Below are 20,222 nucleotides of genomic sequence, written 5' to 3'. Positions count from 1 at the left end.
TGATCGCTTTTCTGGTGGTTGCCATTATAATGTTGTAATCTAAAAGTGAAAGTGTCTCAATTACAAGGGAAAGAGTAAAAGGCAAACTTTCCCTTTTTTTGGTTTTATCTTCCTGTGCCCTTAATACTTTCATCTCAAATGGCCTTTCTTTCATCTCAAATCCGTAGTTACAGTCAGCATCACAGACTGGCTCATATTACCTTTCTCTTTTCTTTTGTAAAATCCAGCAATTGTCTGCACTCTTTCATAATAAACAAAAAACCTTCCCACAAAGGTCCAGTCTGTTTATCTATTTTTATTCCAATTTATTCAAAAGCACTTTCACCAAAAATAATCTTTCCAAAAAACTGCCCCCTTTAGCAGTTTTAAACTTTCTTACATTACAGTTTTAAACATCTTACATCATAGTTAAGCTTTTTTTTGCCAGAAGTTTTTAAATCTTTAAACCCTCCCCCCCCCCTTTTTTTTTTTTCTTTTTAGTCCAGAAAGAGTGATGTGGATAATTTTTTTTTCACTGAATTTACAAAAGTTGCTGAAGTTTCCACACTGGAATTACAAAAGGGGCTTGACAAACATGCCAAGAATTTTGAGAGGCGAGACAAAGAGAGCATGAGAAAGCAGATGTTAGAACTTTTTCTGAGGAATCTAAAGATCATGGGGAGAAAGAAGAAAGGATATAAAATCAGTTTATTTGATCAAGGTTAAAATAATAGGTTGCTATTTCTGGTAATGTTGAATGGTTTTTTGACTGGGTCTGGATGATGATGTCTTAAAGATTTTGTTTATTGGAAGAGAAGAAATGGGGGGATTTGAATCTGAAATGGAATTATGTACAAATGATGAACATGTAATTGTTTTACAATTATACATTGTAAAATGTATAAACTTCTATTGAAATTTGAAAGAGAAGAACAAGTGAAAGAATGTATTGCTAATATGCTTCTGGCTTCATCAGTCTCCCATTCTTAAGTTGCCCCTCACCCTTGTCCATCTCATACTCCATTTCGTTACCCTCTCCATCTGGGTCCCAACTGCATGAGGCCCCCAAAAGGGAATGAAGGCAAATGTCAGATACTGCTGCTTTCCCACAAACAAACAAACAAACAAATAGGAAGAGATTAGAGCCAGAGCTGGCTATGGCCCCAAATGAGGTAGATGCTCCTTGACTGAAGCCCAGAGATATCAATCCAAGGATTAATATTTTGTGAAAGGGTTAATTCTGGCTGTAACAAGATCTGTACAACTATGTAAAACAGCTGTGGAAGCAGATAGGAAGGACAACTCAGGGACATAAAAAGTAACTCAGCACAACAGTACAGAGATCGTGTGGGAAGGATGTATAGAGTCAGGTGGTGGACCCAGTTGAGTTTAAATAAAGAACTTACATTTTAAGGAACTCCTTTCTGATTCTTAAATGGTAACAAACATGCATTTGAAACACTAATATTAAAGAACTGTCAATTTTGGTTCTTTAGTGTAAGAACCAAATTAATTTCATAGTATCATCTAAACACTGAATTCACACAGTTGAATGGAAGTTTTAAAACCATTGATTATGTGAAACAATGATTGATTTTATAGTTGTTGCTACATCCTAAATTCTGGGAGTGTGTTTCTCCTTGTTTAAAGTGCTCAGCCATCTCATTCCTTTTCTTTTCAAAACACGCATATTAATGGCAGATTTATCCCAGATACTCTTACCTGTTGTTGAGCTAACTATTGGAATTATATCTTGTGCTAAAAGTAGTCATCATTTCCTCTAAAAATTTGACACCATGTCTCCTTGGTCATTTATAAATGAAGAAAAGCAAATTGGTATTGATTCTCCCTACAGCTGGAATAGCTGAAATGAAATTTGCTGGTACTGTAGGCACAAATCAATAAAACATTTCTAACCATGGATATAATATTAAAATCTATGGAGAAAAAGTAAGGGTTGTAATATAACAGAAGTATCATGCTTTGAAAATTGGGTACAAAGCCATCTCTTTCAGATAAAAGAAAAGTAGACTGAGCTTAAAAACCATGAAATCATAGTACTGACTGCTCTCTACAAATTGGCCCCCACTGAGGCTGAAAGCCACAGTGAACAGACTCCTTGTGCTATTTGTGCTCTCTCTACATGCATGGAGAACGGCAGAAAAAAGTGACCTCAGTAACTCTTTGAACCCACTTGTGGATTGGGGACTCCAACATGCCTTCTCTCTGTCTTGCATGCCAATCTACAACTCCTATAATCTCTCAAAGAGTTTTGTATCTCTCCCTGAGTAAAGGTGTGGTGAGTGCATGTGGCAGCATCTCTTTTGATGGACAGTGTTTCAGTTTGAGTCTCTTCTCACCCATAGGGGTACTTGGTGACTATGTGCTTCAGTATCCTCTTCTGTACCCTTCCTCCGTGTATCTCTGGTGGCTGATGTCCTTTAGAATCCTTCCATGTATGTGCTCCATGTGTCTGTGCTGGGAAGGAAGGTAAAAGAATGTTAGCTCAGTTTAGCAGCCTCTTAAACAAATAGCAGAGAGACAGACAAAGAGGGGACACAGAGTAAATCCTTAATTTTTTATCTACAGTCCACTCCAGCCTTGCTGTCATTAGGTCATGAGGTGCTGAAAAATCAGTGAAATTGGATTTGAACATCCAACCAACCTACCCTTATATTCTGGTCAATTTCATTTTCAATCAAAGCAAATATTTGTAGCTCAGGGTTGAACTGTGGAGTCCTTGGTGCTCTCTGAGCCTTGTCTTATAGCAGAGATCATAATGCAGCATCTGGAAAGGATAGCACTTCCACACATACAACCCAAAGTATGGATCCGGTATGTAGATGACACTTTTGTCATAATACAAAAGAAACAACCGGAAGAAACCCACAAAACCATCAATAACATCTTTAATGGAATAAAATTCACAAGGGGGGAAGAAAACAGCAACTCACTATCATTCCTGGACTTCCTCATCAGTAGAGGAAATGATGGTAAGTTAGAAACACAAGTCTACAGGAAAGCTACGCACACCAACCAAGTGCTCCACTACCAAAGTATCCAACCTCCCACAAGAGAAGCTGTGTAAGAACATTATTCAGACGAGCACTTACACACCGCAGCAACCCAGAACACCAGAAAAAAGAAAAAGAACATCTGCACAGCATCTTCCAACAAAATGGATACCTGCTCAACTTTATCAAAAAATGACTCACCACCCAACCCACTACAACCCAACCAATGGAAACTATGAAAAGGATAACACTGCCATACGTCAGAAACATCTCAGAAACCACCAACAGACTGTTACAACCACATGGCATCACTGTAGCACATAAGCCAACTAAAACTCTTCAAAACATACTAAGCGACCCAAAAGACCTAATAGCCCAAGAAGAAAAAACAGGAGTTATTTACAACATACAATGCAAAGACTGTAACAGCCACTATGTAGGACAGACAGGCAGAAGACTAGCACAGCGCATCCACGAACACCAACTAGCAGTCAGAAGACACGATGAGAACTCCTTAATCTCACAACATATGGACAGACTCAACCATAGTTTCAAGTGGGAAACGGTGAGCATCCTAAACCAAGCCAAATCCAAAAACGCCAGAGAATTCCTGGAAGCCTGGCACTCAGACCAAGCAGCCATCAACAGACACATAGAGGTAACAACATTTACAAGCCATTCAAAAGAGACAAGAGAAAAGCCAAAAGACCAGTACACTCCCTTGCCAGCAATCAACACTCAGATATGCAAAAATCAACCCGAGGATTAACAGCAGATTAACCATCAAACATCACAGTACACCCTAATCAAGGAACTATTAACTCAGGCAATCAACTGAGCAGCAAACAACAGCCCAATCAAAGAACTCCCAAGGAGAGAACAACACCCCTACTAACACAAGCAGGGCAAGCCACGGTATATAAACTGAGAGCAAGGCCCACTCCCTCTTTGCACTGAAGATGTTGCCTAGCCTGGCAATGAAACGTCTGCAAGAAAACAACAAGGCTCAGAGAGCACCAAGGACTCCACAATTTCATTTTCTTCTGAATGATCCATATAGAGAGTTTGCTGTGATCAAAAAATGAGGGAAGGCCTCCATACACTGCTTTGAGTGCCATCGAAAAAAATAGGCTAATTATAGTTATATCTCCAGCAACTGGACTCAAGACAACTGACAGTGCACAAAGTTAACCACCTAGATTATTTATTTATTTATCTCTTTTTATTAAGTGTATTTGTATGCCAACACAATAAAAAATTATTCTTGGTGGTTCACATAGGAAAATACAATATAAAACAATGCAAAAATAAAAACACAATAATATACAAATATAGTACTGAAACAAAAATGTGTGAACTAAATGTTTGAACTAGGGTTGGCTTCAATAGTTTATCTGGTTCCTTACTGTTATCATAGTGGCTGAAAACTGGGGTGATCTTGTGTCTTTTATTTTTCTGGATTGGGGAACAAGTTTCAGGGGAAAGGATTGCTTACCAGTGGCATGCTAAAGTTTTGTGTGTGCATGCATGTGCGTGTTTGTGTCTGTATAGCTTACTTAAGAACATTCACACAGCCACCAAACACTGTCCAGCAAAATTCACAGAGGGACATTTTCAGGATACATTTTTAGGAGAATATATTTTTCCTTTAAAAATAGTCTTCAGATTATTCTCTTTTCTGCAGACAACTCTGTAGACTTTCACAAGGAGAGTATATATTTCTTGCTTGTTGTAATGTGATGATGGAGAGATTTCATAAGGCAGCCTTCCCCAAGGCGATATACCTCCACCGATGACACTTTCTCAACCTGATGCTTTCAGATCATGATGAGTGGAGTCCTGGTGGGCTCTATAATCTGAGACATCTGGGTACCAAGCTGCAGTTATCTGCTGTAAAATGTTCCCTTTTTTCTTGCACTAATAATAGCAGTTGACTGAATGCTAGCTTTTTCATTAACCACTGACCAGGAACCATAAAAAGTTTTACAGACTACTCTGTAGCTTGCAGAAGAAGTTTAAAGCTTACTATAACATTTCCTTTTGGTTTTTATTGGCAAGTCTGAGCTATTTCACAGTTTTAAAGCACAGTTTTTAAATAATTTGTTCTCAAAGGTACAAATAAATACTGCTTTAGGGAGTTTTCTTGAGCAGGGGAGAACAGTGTAACAGTGATGGATTTTTTAAAACTATTTTGGCTGTTGGTGATAGTGGGGAGGGTGGCATATCGGTAAGAGTTGGAGTATATACACTTAAAATCCAAATTACAGTAATGATCCATTTACGTTTTAGAGACCTTTAAGAAGCTGCCACAGGGGTTTGTCCTTTCCACCACAATCAGAAATGCATTCAAGAGACCTACAGCAGCTACAGGAAACTCTCCGATCATCAGAGTGGAAGGCTCATATAGAAGGCATTCTCTCGTTCACCTGCATTGCTTAGTACCAATATCATATGTCCTAACGTAACGTATGAACGTTATTTAAGGTCAGTCCTAAATAATCCAGTGCTACCTACTCTCGCAGGATTAGCAGATAGGAAGGACAGCTCACTGATACAGACTGGGGAGAAAATAACCACCAGGAAGAGACTCAGAACAATAGCATAGAAAAAACTGTAGGAAAAAGATGCTGGAAGCAGGTGGGTGGAAATAAGGAATTGCTTTATACAGAATTTGTAACAGGTGCTTAAATGCTTGCAAATCCTGTTTAAAACACGTAAAGCCTGAATTCTGTTAGTGTTTCTCAATTGTTTCTCAGAACAAACTTTAAGAAAACCTGAATCCCAAGCAAAATAAAAGTAACCGGCCAGTTATGGGAGATGGCCCAATCAAAGTGGAGTTGCTCTAAGCCACACTATGCCTAAGTCTAAACCTTCCTTTCTTAATCACTTGGGGGTTTGTAAAGACACGGGCAACCAAAACAACTCTTAGAATCACCAGATCTGGGTTGCCCCAGGTGGCAGGAAAGAGATTCAGAGATACAAAATCTTCTCACTCTTTGCTGCCATCTGGTGGTAATCCAGATATTTGCAAATCTCATATATTATATGGAGAATTCCCTGAGATCTTCATACAATAAAAATTCCAGGGTGAAAAGAACAGAGGATGTAGTTTTGTGATTGATAGTTCTCCAGTTACATTGCTTTAATTATTGAATTAATATATTGTTGTGTGTGTGTTTAATTATTTTGAGTGGTTTTATGCCACCTCAGTTGTATCATTCTATGTATCACAGGACTGTTTCACAGTTCAGTGCTTGTGACAGTCTGCCATTGCCTATGGCTCTTTAGCAACCTGTCACAGATACATCTAGAAATCCAAACAGACACTGTTTCTGGTTAGCTGATAAGCAGAAGCTGAAAGTAGGAGCTAGTTTATTTTCTCAAAGGCAGATTTTCCCATAGGAGAGAGAGAAGGGGGTTGCTGAGCTGGCAGAAGAAGGTGGGGTCTTAAAAAAAACAATAACAGGTGAAACTCTGTGGAGGAGGAGGAAAAACTTTTGGGAACAAGAGATGGAGTTGTGATGACTGGCAAACCTAAGATAGCTGTTGAAGTTTGTTAGTTTTAGGGAAAATCAGAGATGGTTGTAGATCCTGAGATGGACTAGACATTGTTATCCTGTTGAAGGACTGTTAGCTTTCTGTTAAACTTCCCCTCTTTGAGGGGGAGCTTAAAGACTCTTAAAGCAGAGCAGGATATGATCTAGAGAAGTGTCCTGAAGAAAAGTGGATACCTGCATGGGACCTCAGGGGAATTTTATACCAAAGTGCAGGTATAAAAACTACATGGGCAGCATGGGACAAAAGCTACTTGGTGCAGAGGGCTTGGGTGTGGGGGACAGTGAGCCATAAGAGGAAGGGAGGGGGGTGAGGATCATATTCTACTACCCTACAAGTACTTCTCCCAGCTTGAGAAAGAGAAAATGCTGGCAAGTATATTTAGCCTTTTCTTATCTCTAATTAAAACTAGGATTTAGAAGTACAACAGGGTACGTATATGTTAAATCAACATTGTAGAGTGTGTGCATATGCTCTTAGGGAACATTCAAGATGTATAAAGTTCAGTAGAGGGAAACATTCCCTTTACAGTGAATTTTAAATCTCAAGCAATGGCTTCATTGCCTGCCTATTGGTTATCACTAAAAATGGGCAAGAGAAGGTGGGAGAGCCCTGGCTTGGATTGTCTAGCTGTAAATACTGTAACCTCACTAACTCTTGCTAAGGAATGTGGCTGAAACCTTGTCTATGACTTAATAATAAAAGAAAAAAATCTCAAGGGGGGTTTTGCACTGCATCTTTTATCAAATCTTGAGGATTTACAAAAAGCCGGTGACAGTGTTCTTTGTTAATTTTCTGTTGCATAGTGGGGAAAGTAAAAGTTGCAATTCAGTCTATGGTTCTTGGAAGGGTCTAAAATGAAGTCTTTTCTCTGAAGAAGCTGAAAACCCGTCTCCTGCCACTGCCACTGTCAGAGCTACACTGATTATCCACGTATTTTATTCAGGCCATTGGTTTCCTCTGGTGCAGTTGCTCTTGATTGCTATAGTAGGTCAGTTGCATTATTTTAATTTTCCTATTGTTGATGCATTATATTTTGTTTTTATTATTGTAAATCACTTTGTGATAGTAGATTGAAAGTGATAAACAATTAATAAGGGCTACTTAATTAATTAACTATATTAATCAATGTAAGTGCTATTACTACAATTACTAATATACAGAAGTACTTTCTCTGATTTTGGTACCACTTAAGCAGAAAACAAAAAAAGCATTCACAAACAAATTCATCTTGTGCAACAATTGTCCCTGTTCCTGGCTTGGGAGGCTCTTCTCATGGTCATTTTTGCCTTGGTTACCTCACATGTGGCCTGCTGTAATGCACTCTGCTTGGGGCTGCCCTTGAAGACTAGCTGGAAGCTTCAGCCAATCCAGAATAGTGGCATGAGCAGTTATGGGAATACCATGATACGCCCATCTAACACTTCTGCTACATGAGCTGTGCTGGTTACCAGTGGGCTTCTGAGGACAGTTCAAGATGCTGGTTTCACCTACAAAATTATACATGGCATAGAGCTTGGATATTTGAGGGGCCATCTTTCTGCATTTTTTTCTGCTCATTCCATAAAATGTAACAGGGTTGATGGGCTTCAGGTGCCATCTATTAAGCAGTGCCACCTTATGGGAGCAAGGAGGCATGCCTTCTCTATTGTGGCACCTACAGTTTGGTATAAAATTCCCCTGAGGTCTGGAATCTCCCATCCTGCTGTTCTTCAAGAAAGCCATGGAGTTCTGGTTGTGCTAGGACAGGGTGTGTAGGTACTATGTAGAATGTGCTATGTTATGTTAATGGCGTTATGTTTTTGCCTCCCCCTGATATAACCTTTTATTTGAGGTATTTATAGTCTTTTCCCCCTATTTTTAATCCTTGTATGCTGCCCAGAGTAATTAGTGAGTTGGCAGCCCTAGAAATTTAAATTATTTATAAATAATAAAGCATATAAGCAGCAGGGATAACTACTTAATTGTATCCCTGCAAACATCTATATTAGTAGTCTTGCACAGTAGTTATTTATTACATATGAGCCCAAATAGGAGAACAGTCTAGTAGAAGGTGCCATTCAAAAAGCTATAGCAGAATCCATCTCAACTTGTCACTTTCATATGTCTGGGGACCTCACCTACTAGTGCTCCCAGCCCATATCATTTTAGCCATGCTAGCTGGAAATTCCGGGACATGCAGTCATAAGCCACCTGGAAGGTGCCAGGTTGGGAAAGGGAATTATAGCCAAAGAGACATAATTTAGTTGAAAATAAAATTAGCGAAGTGATGTGTGGAGAAAGAGAAGTTTGGTGTTACAAAAGCCGGAGTATATAATGCTGTCATCAAAATGAGTAGGATCATAGAGAAGACATTCCCTGCCAGGCAGAAGTAGCTAAGCTGACCTTATACCTTGTCAGCAACTGTATGGCCTTTGGCTATCGTTAACCTATACAAGGCTAGATATGTGACATTTGTTTTATGCCAAGTTTAAAAATGGGAAAGATAAAAGAGGATTGCAGTAGATCAGTTGGCTTTAGACGTGCAAGAAGACTATCTCCTTGCACGTCTGAAGCTCCATATTCAGTGCTTAGCTTTCCCAGTTAAAAAGTTCCAAGCAGGGAAGTATGGAAAGAAGTTTTCTTGGTACTGTGGATAGCCACTCTCAGTCAGGGATAGCTATGAGTTAGATCAATGTTTCTCAACTTTGGCCGTTTTAAGATGTGTGGACTTCAACTCCCAGAATTCCCCAGCCAGTGCACTGAGTTAGATGAATAGTTGATTCTTTATGTCTAGCTCAGTGACTTCCTCTGATCTTCCCTTTAGATTGCTCTCTTAGGTTCAGAATGCCACATTCACAAAGGGAAGCTGTTTGGATTACTGCAATGTGCATTACGTGGAGTGCATTACTGCTGCATTACAGCAGGCCACATGTGTGGTCCTTGAAGACCACTCAGAACTTATAACTGGTTCAGAATGCAGCGGCATGGACAATATTGCATGTTCATAGGTTCACCCATGTTATACCTCTATTGCACAAGCTGCACTGGTTCCCAATTTCCTTCCAGGTGCAATTCAAGGTGCTGGTTATCACCTTTAAAGCCCTGCTTGGCATGGGGCCAGGTTATTTGTGGGACTGCCTCTCCCTAAGAACACTACCCTTCCCACATGGTCAGATAGGGTAGGTGTACTCCAGATCCCTTCCCTGAAATCGTACCACCTCATGGGTCCTTGGAAGTGTGCCTTTTCTGTGGCTGCCCCTATCTTATGGAACACTTTCCCCTTGGTGATTCAACAGGCCCCCACCCTTTTATCCTTTTCGAAGGCCATCAAGACCTGGCTTTTTACCTAGGCACTGGGATAGGATAGAATAGAAGGAATGGAATGAGGGTAATTGGAGCTAGCTGTGGGGCATCCTAAGGGGATGATCAAGGTGCAGGGTTTTTGTTTTTGTTTGATCGTTTGACTGTTTTATTGTTTTGTGGTTGTTTTATAGTTCTTTAGTTGTTTTATAGTTACTGGTTTTACTGTTGTTGTGAGCCACCCAGAGTTGTTTAAGATGGGTGACTATATAAATCTTTTAAATAAATAAATGAAATAAATAAATAAGCCAATTCAATGGCAGCTTAAAAATGAGAAAAATGTAAGTCTGCAGTAAGGCGGTTTCTGAATGGAAGTCCATATGGGAACATTAAAATATTCTGAGGATTAGTATAGGAAGCATATACAGATTCAGGTGGATCCTCAAAACGTTCCAGAGGTCAGGAAGTAATACTGCATTTGAATGAACTTTACTCCCAAATCAGATTCTATCTGTATCTATCATCTCTCTCTCTCCCTCTCTCTCTCTCTTGCTGGTTTTTAAAAAAATAAATTCTGCTTCACAAATAAGCTTTCCAGAACATTCATCAGACTCATTCACTTTTTCTGTGAGTAAAATGGAATTTTTTCAAGCCAGTTGAAGTTCTGGTAAGTCTTGAGATTCTTTTATTTTTTTTGTCCCTCCTAATTGCTGGAATGGCAGGAGAAAAGATTAATGGGCCATTTATGGGTGACCAGATTTCCAAGAGTAAAAATCAGCATGTGTTAGCTTATACATTACATATTTTTAAAGTTAATCCATAACTCAATTTCTCAAGAATCCTGGGCAAAATTCTGTATCTCTTTGCTGCCATCTACTGGTTGTCCAGACATTTGCAGGTGATGGTGCCTTGGATACCTCTCTGAAAACCAACAAAATGAATCCCTCAAGAACACACAGAGATAACTTGCCTTTGCTATTTTGTGTGATAACTTCAGCATCATCCCTTCTATGAAAGCAAATATAATACGTTCTCTGCTTTTATTTGCACAGAGAAAGTAAATCTAAGGATTTGGGACGGGCATCACTTGATGAGGATCATCAGCAATGCTTCTTTGTTAACTTATACAAGAACAGAACCCCCCACACTCTTATATTGTTGAAGCTTGATCTTGGGAGAATTCTTATGGCATTTGATTTCAGTTTTATTTTTATATATGTAGATTTACTAGTTTGTGTTCATTATTTTTTTGTGTGAGAGGGAGTCATAACTGTTGGTAGTCAAGAAATATTGGTTGCGAAATTGTTTTTTAGGGGCTCATTAATTGACTAGATGAGCCAGGTTGAAAAGACTTTGAAACTATTCTGGATAATTAGTCTGATGAATATCAAAGCAATCAAAGTAGCAAAATGTGAAAATAATCCAGTACCAAACACATCAAAATTTGGCTTCATTAACTAACAGTCTATTCTCATTTCATGAAATGAAATAATATAAATAAATATCTTTGATTTTTATTTTATGAAATTGTCTACAGAAGAGATCTTCTTTTCTTGAATATAAAGGACATGTGATCAGTACTGAGTCAAATTACCTATAAGAAGATGAGCAAGAGATGAGAATTTTTTTATTAATTCAAATTCGTATCCAAGGTGATTTACCAGGTTAAGAATAAAATACACATGCATCTTGTGTTTGCTTAATCCTGTATTCCTAGCTGGTGTGCCAGCTGTGACCTTATGATCCCCTTCCTATGCAAGGGGATCATAAGCCTTCATTACCACCCTGTCAGACTATTGCAAGGCACTTTTATAGGGGCTGCCTTTAAATACTACTAGAAATAACAGTTACTCCAGAATGCAGTGGCCTTGGCACCTAATGGCAGGAGCATGTTGCATCTGTGCTGCATACCTTGAAATTGCCATCATTTGGGTCCTGGGTACCATTTAAAGTGCTCCTTTTGACCTATAAAGCCCTTTATGGCTTTGCACCTGGCTACCAGCTTACTCCAAACCAACTTGGCCCAACCTGTTAGGTCATCCAGGGAGAAACTGCTCCAAGTTCTCCACTTCTGGGAAGTGAAAGAAGCCAAAGCCTGGAGGCTCTGCTTTTCATTGGCAGTACCAGTTCTCGGGAACAGTTTCCCCATAGAAATTAGCCTGGGCCCCTCCTTGATGGCATTCAGGGAAATGCTGAAAGAGGCCCCCTCCTGCTCGCCATCAGTACTCATGACATCACCCTCCCCTCCAGATTCACATTCCATTTCAGCCCCCTCCCTTCCAGAGGTCTCATAAGAGTCCATCTTCCCCTCTAAGCTCCCATGGGAACTGGGCAACGATGGAAATTCTTCAAAGGAAAACTCCTCCAAGGACAAATCAGTGCTGCTCTCCAGGTCTGATAATGCTTCTGGCCCAGGTGGCTGCTGCTGGAAAATAGCTAGATAATTAGAAGATTCTTCCCCCCTCCCCCTTGGGAAATGCAAGCCCAAAGTGGAGGGCTGCAGCTCTCCCTCCTCCTCTGTTTCTGGTCTGAATGCTTCAGGTGGGGGTGGGGGCTGCAAACTTATGAACTCCTCTGCTTGGGATTCCTCTGCTTGCTCAGCCAAGTGAGGAATCTCTGGTAGAGTATGAGGGTTGGGTTTGTGAGGGAAAAGCTGATGGAATCGATGAACCAGCGTTGGTGCATGCACATCTCTGGCATTCTCCCACGTGCGCTCTTCCTCAGGGTACCCTTTCCAGTGTATGAAATATTGGATGCCCCTTCCCCTCCTCCTAGAGTCCAGAATTTCCTCGACTTTGTATTCTTCCTCCCCCTCCACAATTACTGGAGGGGGCGGTATTTGCAATCGCAAGGTACTTGGGGGAGGGTCTTTGGCTAGCAAGGCTCTGTGAAAGACTGGATGGATTTTCATGGACGCTGGCAGCTTTAAGCGATAAGCCACTGGATTTATCTGCTGTAGCACAGTGAAAGGGCCCACAAACTTAGAGTCCAAGTTCTTGGAGGGCCTGGTAGAGGTCAAAAACTTGGTAGAGAGCCACACTTTGTCTCCTACCGCAATCGCTGGCCCCTCTTGTCTGTGAGCATCTTCAGCTTTCTTGTAAGCACTCTTTGCCCTGTTCAGCTGCTCCTTTAACAACTCCTGTGTGGCTTGTTGCTCTTTAAGAAAATCAGCCACGGCTGGAACAGCTCCCTGCTGGGAGGAGGTGGGCAACACCCGAGGGTTAACCCCATAGAGTGCTTGGAAAGGAGACATCTTGGTAGAGGATTGCACAGAGTTGTTATAGGTAAATTCTGCCATGGGGAGCAGGGCTGGCCAATTGTCTTGCTGATAAGTGGTGTAACACCTGAGATACTGCTGTAACCATTGGTTAATTTTCTCAGCTTGCCCGTTACTAGCCAGATGTTGCGATGATGATAGGTGGATCTGGACCCCTAATGACTGGAAAAGGGCCCTCCAGAACCTGGAAGTGAACTGTGGGCCTCTGTCACTCACCAAGTGATTCACCATGCCTCTATACCTAAAAACATGGTCCATGAACAACTGTGCTGTGGCTTGCGCAGATGGGAGGCCCTTGCAAGGAATAAAATGCGCCATTTTAGTGAAAAGGTCCACCACCACTAATATGGAAGTCAGCCCCTGGACCGGGGGTAAATCAGTGATGAAATCCATGGAGATTGTATCCCAAGGCCTACTGGGGGTGGGTAGGGGTTGCAAGAGTCCTGTGGGCTTCCCTGGGAGAGCCTTGGCTCATCTACAGGTATGACAAGAAGCAACATAACCCTTTATGTCTGCAGTCATCTTAGGCCACCAGTAGTCTCTCAGAGCTCTATGGAGAGTTTTGAAAACACCTCCGTGGCCTGCCGTTTGATGGTCATGGCAAAATCTCAGTACTTCTTCCCTCAATGAGGGGGGAATGTATAATCGCCCGCTATGCCAGAGGATTCCTGCCTCCACATTGAATGGCGAGGCAATGTCTTGTGGGCCCCTCTGGAGGTCATCCATCCTGGCCCTGGCATATGGGTCCTGTTGCTGCTGAGCTCTGACTCTTGGAAATAGGTCCTCTGCTTGTCTGCCTGCTGCTAAAATCTCTGTCTGGTTCCCCCTCATAGACTGCTGAAAGTTGTGAGGTTGTAATATAGTAGCCTGTACCTCCTGGTGAGTAGCGGGGGTTGCCTGAATGGATCGAGAGAGGGCATCTGCCAAACAGTTCTGCACCCCAGGAACATAAGAAATAACAAAATTGAAACGGGAGAAAAACTGGCTCCATCTGATTTGGCGTGGGGTGAGGGATCTGGTGTTTTGTAGAAGCTGTAAATTCTTGTGATCGGTGCAAACTTTCACAGGAAAGGTTGCACCTTATAGCCAGTGCCTCCACTCTTGGAATGCTGCTTTAATTGCTAGCAACTCCTTGTTAAAAACATCATAGTTTCTCTCTGCTGGTGAGAGCATGCATGAAAAAAAGGCACAAGGAAGCAATGTATTCTCAGTGTTGTTTGTATATTGCAATAACACCACCCCAATGGCAATATCGGAAGCATCTGAATGCATTATGAATTGCTTCGTGGGATCAGGGTGTTTTAACAGCGGCTGGGATGCAAAGAGTTGCTTAAATTCTTGGAAGGCTCTCTCTCCCCCCAAATGAATTTTGATCCTTTCTTCAAAGTTGTGTGAGGGGTTTAGCCCTGTCACTAAATTTATTTATGAATCTCCTGTAGAAATTGCAAAACCCTAGGAACCTTTGTACATCTTTCACATTTCGGGGGGGTTGCCAAGAGAGAATTGCCTGGACCTAAGAAGGATCCATGGATATGCCTTCTGTTGATATTTTATAGCCCAGGAAATGTAATTCAGTTAAATCAAAGGTACACTTCTCTAGCTTGACGAACAGCTTGTTCTCTCTCAATCTATGTAAGACATTACGTACATGGGTTACATGACTTGTAGCATCGTCAGAGAATATTAATATGTCATCTAGATAAATGACTAGATACTTATCTAGTAAATCAGAGAAAAAATGATTCATAAATTGGGAAAATATGGCTCCTGCATTAGACAAGCCAAAGGGCAAAACAAGGTACTCAAATTTGCCAAACCTGGTATCGAAGGCAGTCAGATATTCATGCCCCTCTTTCATCTGGATCAGATTGTACGCATTCCTGAGGTCCAACCTAGCAAAAATGCGTGCTTTCTGTAAGCGATCCAGCAGATCAGATATTAGCGGGAGGGGATAATTTTCTTTTATCGTGAGTTTATTGAGGGAACTGAAATCGTGTACCACTCTCATGGGTGCCTCCTGGTTTGCCGGTGCCAACGGGTCAGGCTTCTTTGGTACGAAGAAGGTAGGAGCAGACGCTGGGGAAGTAGATGGTCGGATGAAACCCTTTTGGAGATTAGAATCCAAGTAATCCTTTAAGGTGGCTAGTTCCTTGGGGGACATGGGATATTGTTTCCTTGCTGGATTCTTGGCTCCTGGTATCAACTCAATGGTGCAATCACAGTCCCTATGGGGGGGTAGTGCTGTGGCCTCTTGTTCGCTGAAAATGTCTGCGAAATCTGCATACTTGGCTGGCAACTGGACCCCCCCTGCTTCCATGACTGCATTGGTTGCTGGAGAGAGGAGAGTGTCTTGAATCTTGTGGTGCTGGCATTCCTTAGCTGGGAAGGAGATTGCTCCCATAGTCCAGTTCAACAATGGGTTGTGGATCTTCAGCCAAGGTGTGCCCAGGACTATAGGCACATTAAGTGATGCCGTAACATAAAGTTGGATCCACTCAGTGTGGTCTCCCATTGTTAGTTGCAAAGGTTCTGTGAACCTTCTAATCGGCCCTGCCTTGAGGGGCTGGCCATCAATGGTCTCCACTTCTATGGGACATGGCAATTCTATGGTCGGGATGTTGAAGTCTTCTACGGTCTGTACATCAATAAAATTGGTGGAAGCTCCGGAATCCACGAGGGCCTCTATCTTGACCTGGTGCTCTGGGTTTACATGCATTATGACTGGTAAGTAGTAAAAGGATTGCCTGGAATCCTCAGAATGAGCCCTTCTTAATTGATTGATGATCTCCCTGCTGAGCTCTGTGGAGGGAGACCGACGGAGTTTCCCTGGTTGGAAGTAGAGGCGGAGGTGACTCTTGGTCCTGCTGCTTGCCCTGGGGCTCTTACGGAATTTGCTTGGCTTCTTGCTGGGCAAGCTCTCACCATGTGCCCCTGGACTCCTCAGTAGAAACAGAGGGCTCTTTCTCTCCTCCTCTGTCTCTCAGACTCAGAAGTCAGCCTCCTGCTCACCCCGATCTGCATTGGTTCCTCTGGTCCTGGGTAAGGAGATGCTGCGGAGAGAGCTGGAAATCCTGGAAGCGTCCTGAGGCCCCTGCCTCTCCCCAGCTGCATGTGTCTGAGCTCTTCTAGCCTGGCATCTATGACTACAGACAACTGATATAAGGCTTCTAGGGTAGTTGGTGTTCCCTGGTGCACTAATTCATTCTTAATTTCTTCATCCAGCCCCTGTTTGAATTGGTCTTTCAAGGCACTCTCATTCCAGTCCAGATCTCCTGCTAACAGCTTGAAATCAGCAATGTAGATTCCCACTCTCTTGTTGCCTTGCTTGAGCTTCTGAATTTCCCAGCTGGCAGTGACCTCTCTGATTGGGTCATCAAAGTGTGCTTGGAACCCTGCCAGAAAATTCTGGTAGTGGTTGAGAATTGGGTCGTTGTTCTCCACCATGGGAATAGCCCATTTGGCTGCTGGTCCCTTTAGCAGACTTAGAATGAAGGTGACTCTGGTTCTGTCTGTGGGAAACTCTGCTGGTCTGCTGTCGAAAAACATTGTGCACTGTGTGAGAAAGGTTCTCAACTGTCCTGCTTCTCCTCCAAACTTCTCTGGTAGACTGCCCTGGGATCTCAAGACTACTGGTGGAGCTGCTGCTGCTGCTGGCACCAGTTGTGGGTTATCCGGAGCTGGTTGTTGTAACTGCTGTAGCATGGCTGCTTGTAATGTATTAATCTGGAGATCTACTTGTTGTTGGTGTTGTTGCAGGGCTGCTGCCAATTGTTGGATGGCTTGCCAAATTTCCTGGTTTTCCGAAGACATTTTCCCAAATGTCTCTCCTTTATTTTTCCTTGTTCCTCCCTCTTTCAATGGGAGTAGGAGTTTGTTAGGATTGATGTCCTAACAGTCAGGAATCATGCTGAGATGAGGAATAGGTCTCTAGTATTTATTACTGCTACATAAGACAGAAAATCCTAACAAACTGAAGAAGCGTGGGAAAACCCAGACATATAAACCCCAAAAGGTAAGGTGGGTCTGATCTGTGTCTCTTTGAATGGCTGCTTAATTCCTCAGTACTACGCATGCGTTTTCCCCCCTGGATAGAGGCCCCCTCCTGCTTGCCATCAGTACTCGTGACAGGCTGAGAGTTTAGGGCAAAACTTAGTATTTATAAAAAACAGAAGAACAAAGGAACTTCATCTTTTCCACCAAGATGGATGTTAGAGAAGCAACAAGAAAGTCAGTAAGAATTCTTTTATTTATCTTAACCTAATATGTCTAAGCATGTGATTCTTTTTGCTTGGGAAGGCTGAATGTGTAAGATCAATAACCTGTGTTTCTCTGGCATGCTCACTGAAGCTATCTAAGATAATTTTCTTTTTTCTGTGCCAGCTTCTCAGCTATGTTATAAGCTCTGCTTCATTTCAGTGGTTCTAGCGGGCCACTAAATTAACTTCACAATGTGTGTGTCTTTGTGTGTGTCTGTGTATGTGTATGTGTGAGAGACAGAGAATGGTGAGAGAAGGCAGAGAGGTGAGAATGAGAACAGAGTGAGAAGAAACAGAGTTCTGGCAGAAGGCAAAGAAGACAATAGCACAAAACAGAGATCAAACCTAGTATTTTTAAAAGATTACCCTTTGGCCTATGGACGGGGTGAGGGGGTGTAGTCTGACCTTCATAATACTATCTTTGATTTTTTGCAGATTTTATTTGCAATTAGGCCAAGGACTGCATTAAATCTGCTGTAAAGGATGTTGTATCACTGACTCTCCATTGGGTGTTCAAAAGTACTTAACTGGAGTTTTACATATTAAAGAGTGTTTCTTTTTGTGCAGCAGATTTTTAGCCTTGGTTTTTGTTACGAGTGTTGTACTCTGGTTTGGAAGTGGTACTGCTCTTCTTAGTGTTTTATAAATCATCTGAAAGCCCCACAAGAATCACTTGAAGTATTAGTTCTTCTTCTGCACTTATTCCCTTCTATCTTCTCTTCTATTACCATTTACAGGACAATCTCAAATATAGGGAAATGATACTGGTCCTGCCGGAATGTTTCAATCAAGATGTGGTCCAATTCTGAATCATACATCCATCAGAAGAAGAGCTGCACTTTAGAACTCAATTTCATACCTGAACTCCAGCATTACTCTTCAGGTTTCCCCTTTAGGGTTGACACTTGATAAATAGATTTGGCTCTCCATTACATGGGAGCCATTGATCTCTGGATCTCTATCTTTTGAAGCCTGCTGTAAGGAACCAATCAGGTGTGATGTGGGAAATCATCCACAGCAGCTGCCAGCAAATCCTTAAGAATGGATTAATAGCCAACTGCCCTGCCTCTTCCTGAGAAGAGGATCATTTTCAGATTTATAAATGCTTTTGTGTGAGTAGGGAACAAATGTCATACCTGCCAATATGTCTGTATTAGGACTAGGAACACAGTTCCTGAAATGCTTTGCACTTAACAAAGGTCCTTGACTGGAACACTGAAATTGTTTTTGAAAATAAAGTACTGTTTTAGGTAAGCAAAGACTTGAACACTAAACAATTCCTTTTAAAAATTAAATACTGTTTGAATTTTTAAAGAAATCTTAATTTCAGCCCAGAAACAAGTCTCAGAAATAAAATACTGTTTTCAGTACAACAGGTCCTCTAAGGCTTTTTTTTTTTTTTTTTGCAGAAGAGTATATAATCTCCTTGGCTTCAATAACTATCAAGCCCTCTGAAAGGTTGTTCTGCTGATGAACAACCAAAACTACAGATTACACTGTATTTTTTAGCACTTGTGCCCAAAACCTGTGGTAATATATCTTGACCGCCTATACCCCAGGAGTTATGTAACAGTTGAGCTCCTATAGTTTGTACATGCATGTTCACAGAAAGCATAGAACAGTACATTTAACCTACTAGAGAATGATGATTTTCTTTCTCCCAAGTGGTTCCTAATAAATTGGGAAGTGCTCACCAAAACCACATGTCAGCCTGCTGGTAAACAGAAACTCCTAGGCTTAGACATCCTCCGCTGTACTCCGTTGAAAACTGCAGTAAAGCAAACAAAACAGCAGGATTTCCCAGGGTGGGGTTTTCCTGCATGATAAACCCTGCACCAGACTTTCCAGGCCAGCCTGGGTCAGTTGACAGGTATACTGTAACAAAATCTTTCTGTTGTGTGATATGATTTACTCTAGCAATGGTCTGTCATAAACAAATGGACCAGAATGTATATTATGCACTAGAGGATAAAATAGTATGATCAAGCAGGACATTTCAGTCAGTGTATCCTATGGAATGAGTTTCAAGTTGGCAGCATGTAGAAGACTTTGTAAAAATTATCCATCAGGGTAGCCATTCCCAACTTGGTGGCTTCCACACATTTTGAGATTGCAACTCCCAGAGTTGCCAATTGACATAGCAACAGGTCACATTTGAAGGATGCCATGTTGGGGAAGAGGGATGAGTTAGAGTATTCACCTTTTTTAATTTCCTCTTTCTAAAACCACATGTTTCTCTTTTCTTAATTTTCCTTCCATATTTTGGGTTAGTTCTACAGCACTTTGTTAGCAAAAGGAGTTGGTGATGATACAAGCTGAGATATACTTCTTTGTTTCTCATATAAAAATAATTCTGGGCTGTTTTAACATCCAAACAAATCCATGATTCTCTCTTTTCATGTACTGTTCTCCTCTGTGTATATGTGTTGAGAACTGCAACAAATACAAACTGAAGGGAGAGAGCAATAGATTATGTCTCCACTCTGTCTTTCCCCTGTCTGATCCCCAGAAAAAAGTTGGAAAGTGCATCCACCTATTTTTTTAAAATCTTCCTTTCTTTCTTAGTACTATGCACTCTATATCCCTCCCATTTAGCAAAAGCATGAGAAAGTAATCTTTCGTGCTGGGGAGAAATATGACAATAACATCTTCCACTCATCTCTTCTGCTGGCATTTCCCTGTGAATGCAAGAAAAGGAGCCATAGTACAAGCAAGGACAGCTAAAAGTTCTCAGGAGAGCTAAAACACTCTAGGAAGTAATGATGGCTTCTACTGTACATAGATGACAAAAACAAACAAATAAATTAAAATCCTCAACTTGATGTTCAACTAGATTTTTTGTGAGCACAATCAGCTGAG

This window comes from Candoia aspera, chromosome 1 (genome assembly GCF_035149785.1).
Source record: "Candoia aspera isolate rCanAsp1 chromosome 1, rCanAsp1.hap2, whole genome shotgun sequence".
Classification (NCBI taxonomy): domain Eukaryota; kingdom Metazoa; phylum Chordata; class Lepidosauria; order Squamata; family Boidae; genus Candoia; species Candoia aspera.
The sequence above is the reverse complement of the archived record's forward strand: the minus strand, read 5'-3'. Positions refer to the sequence as shown.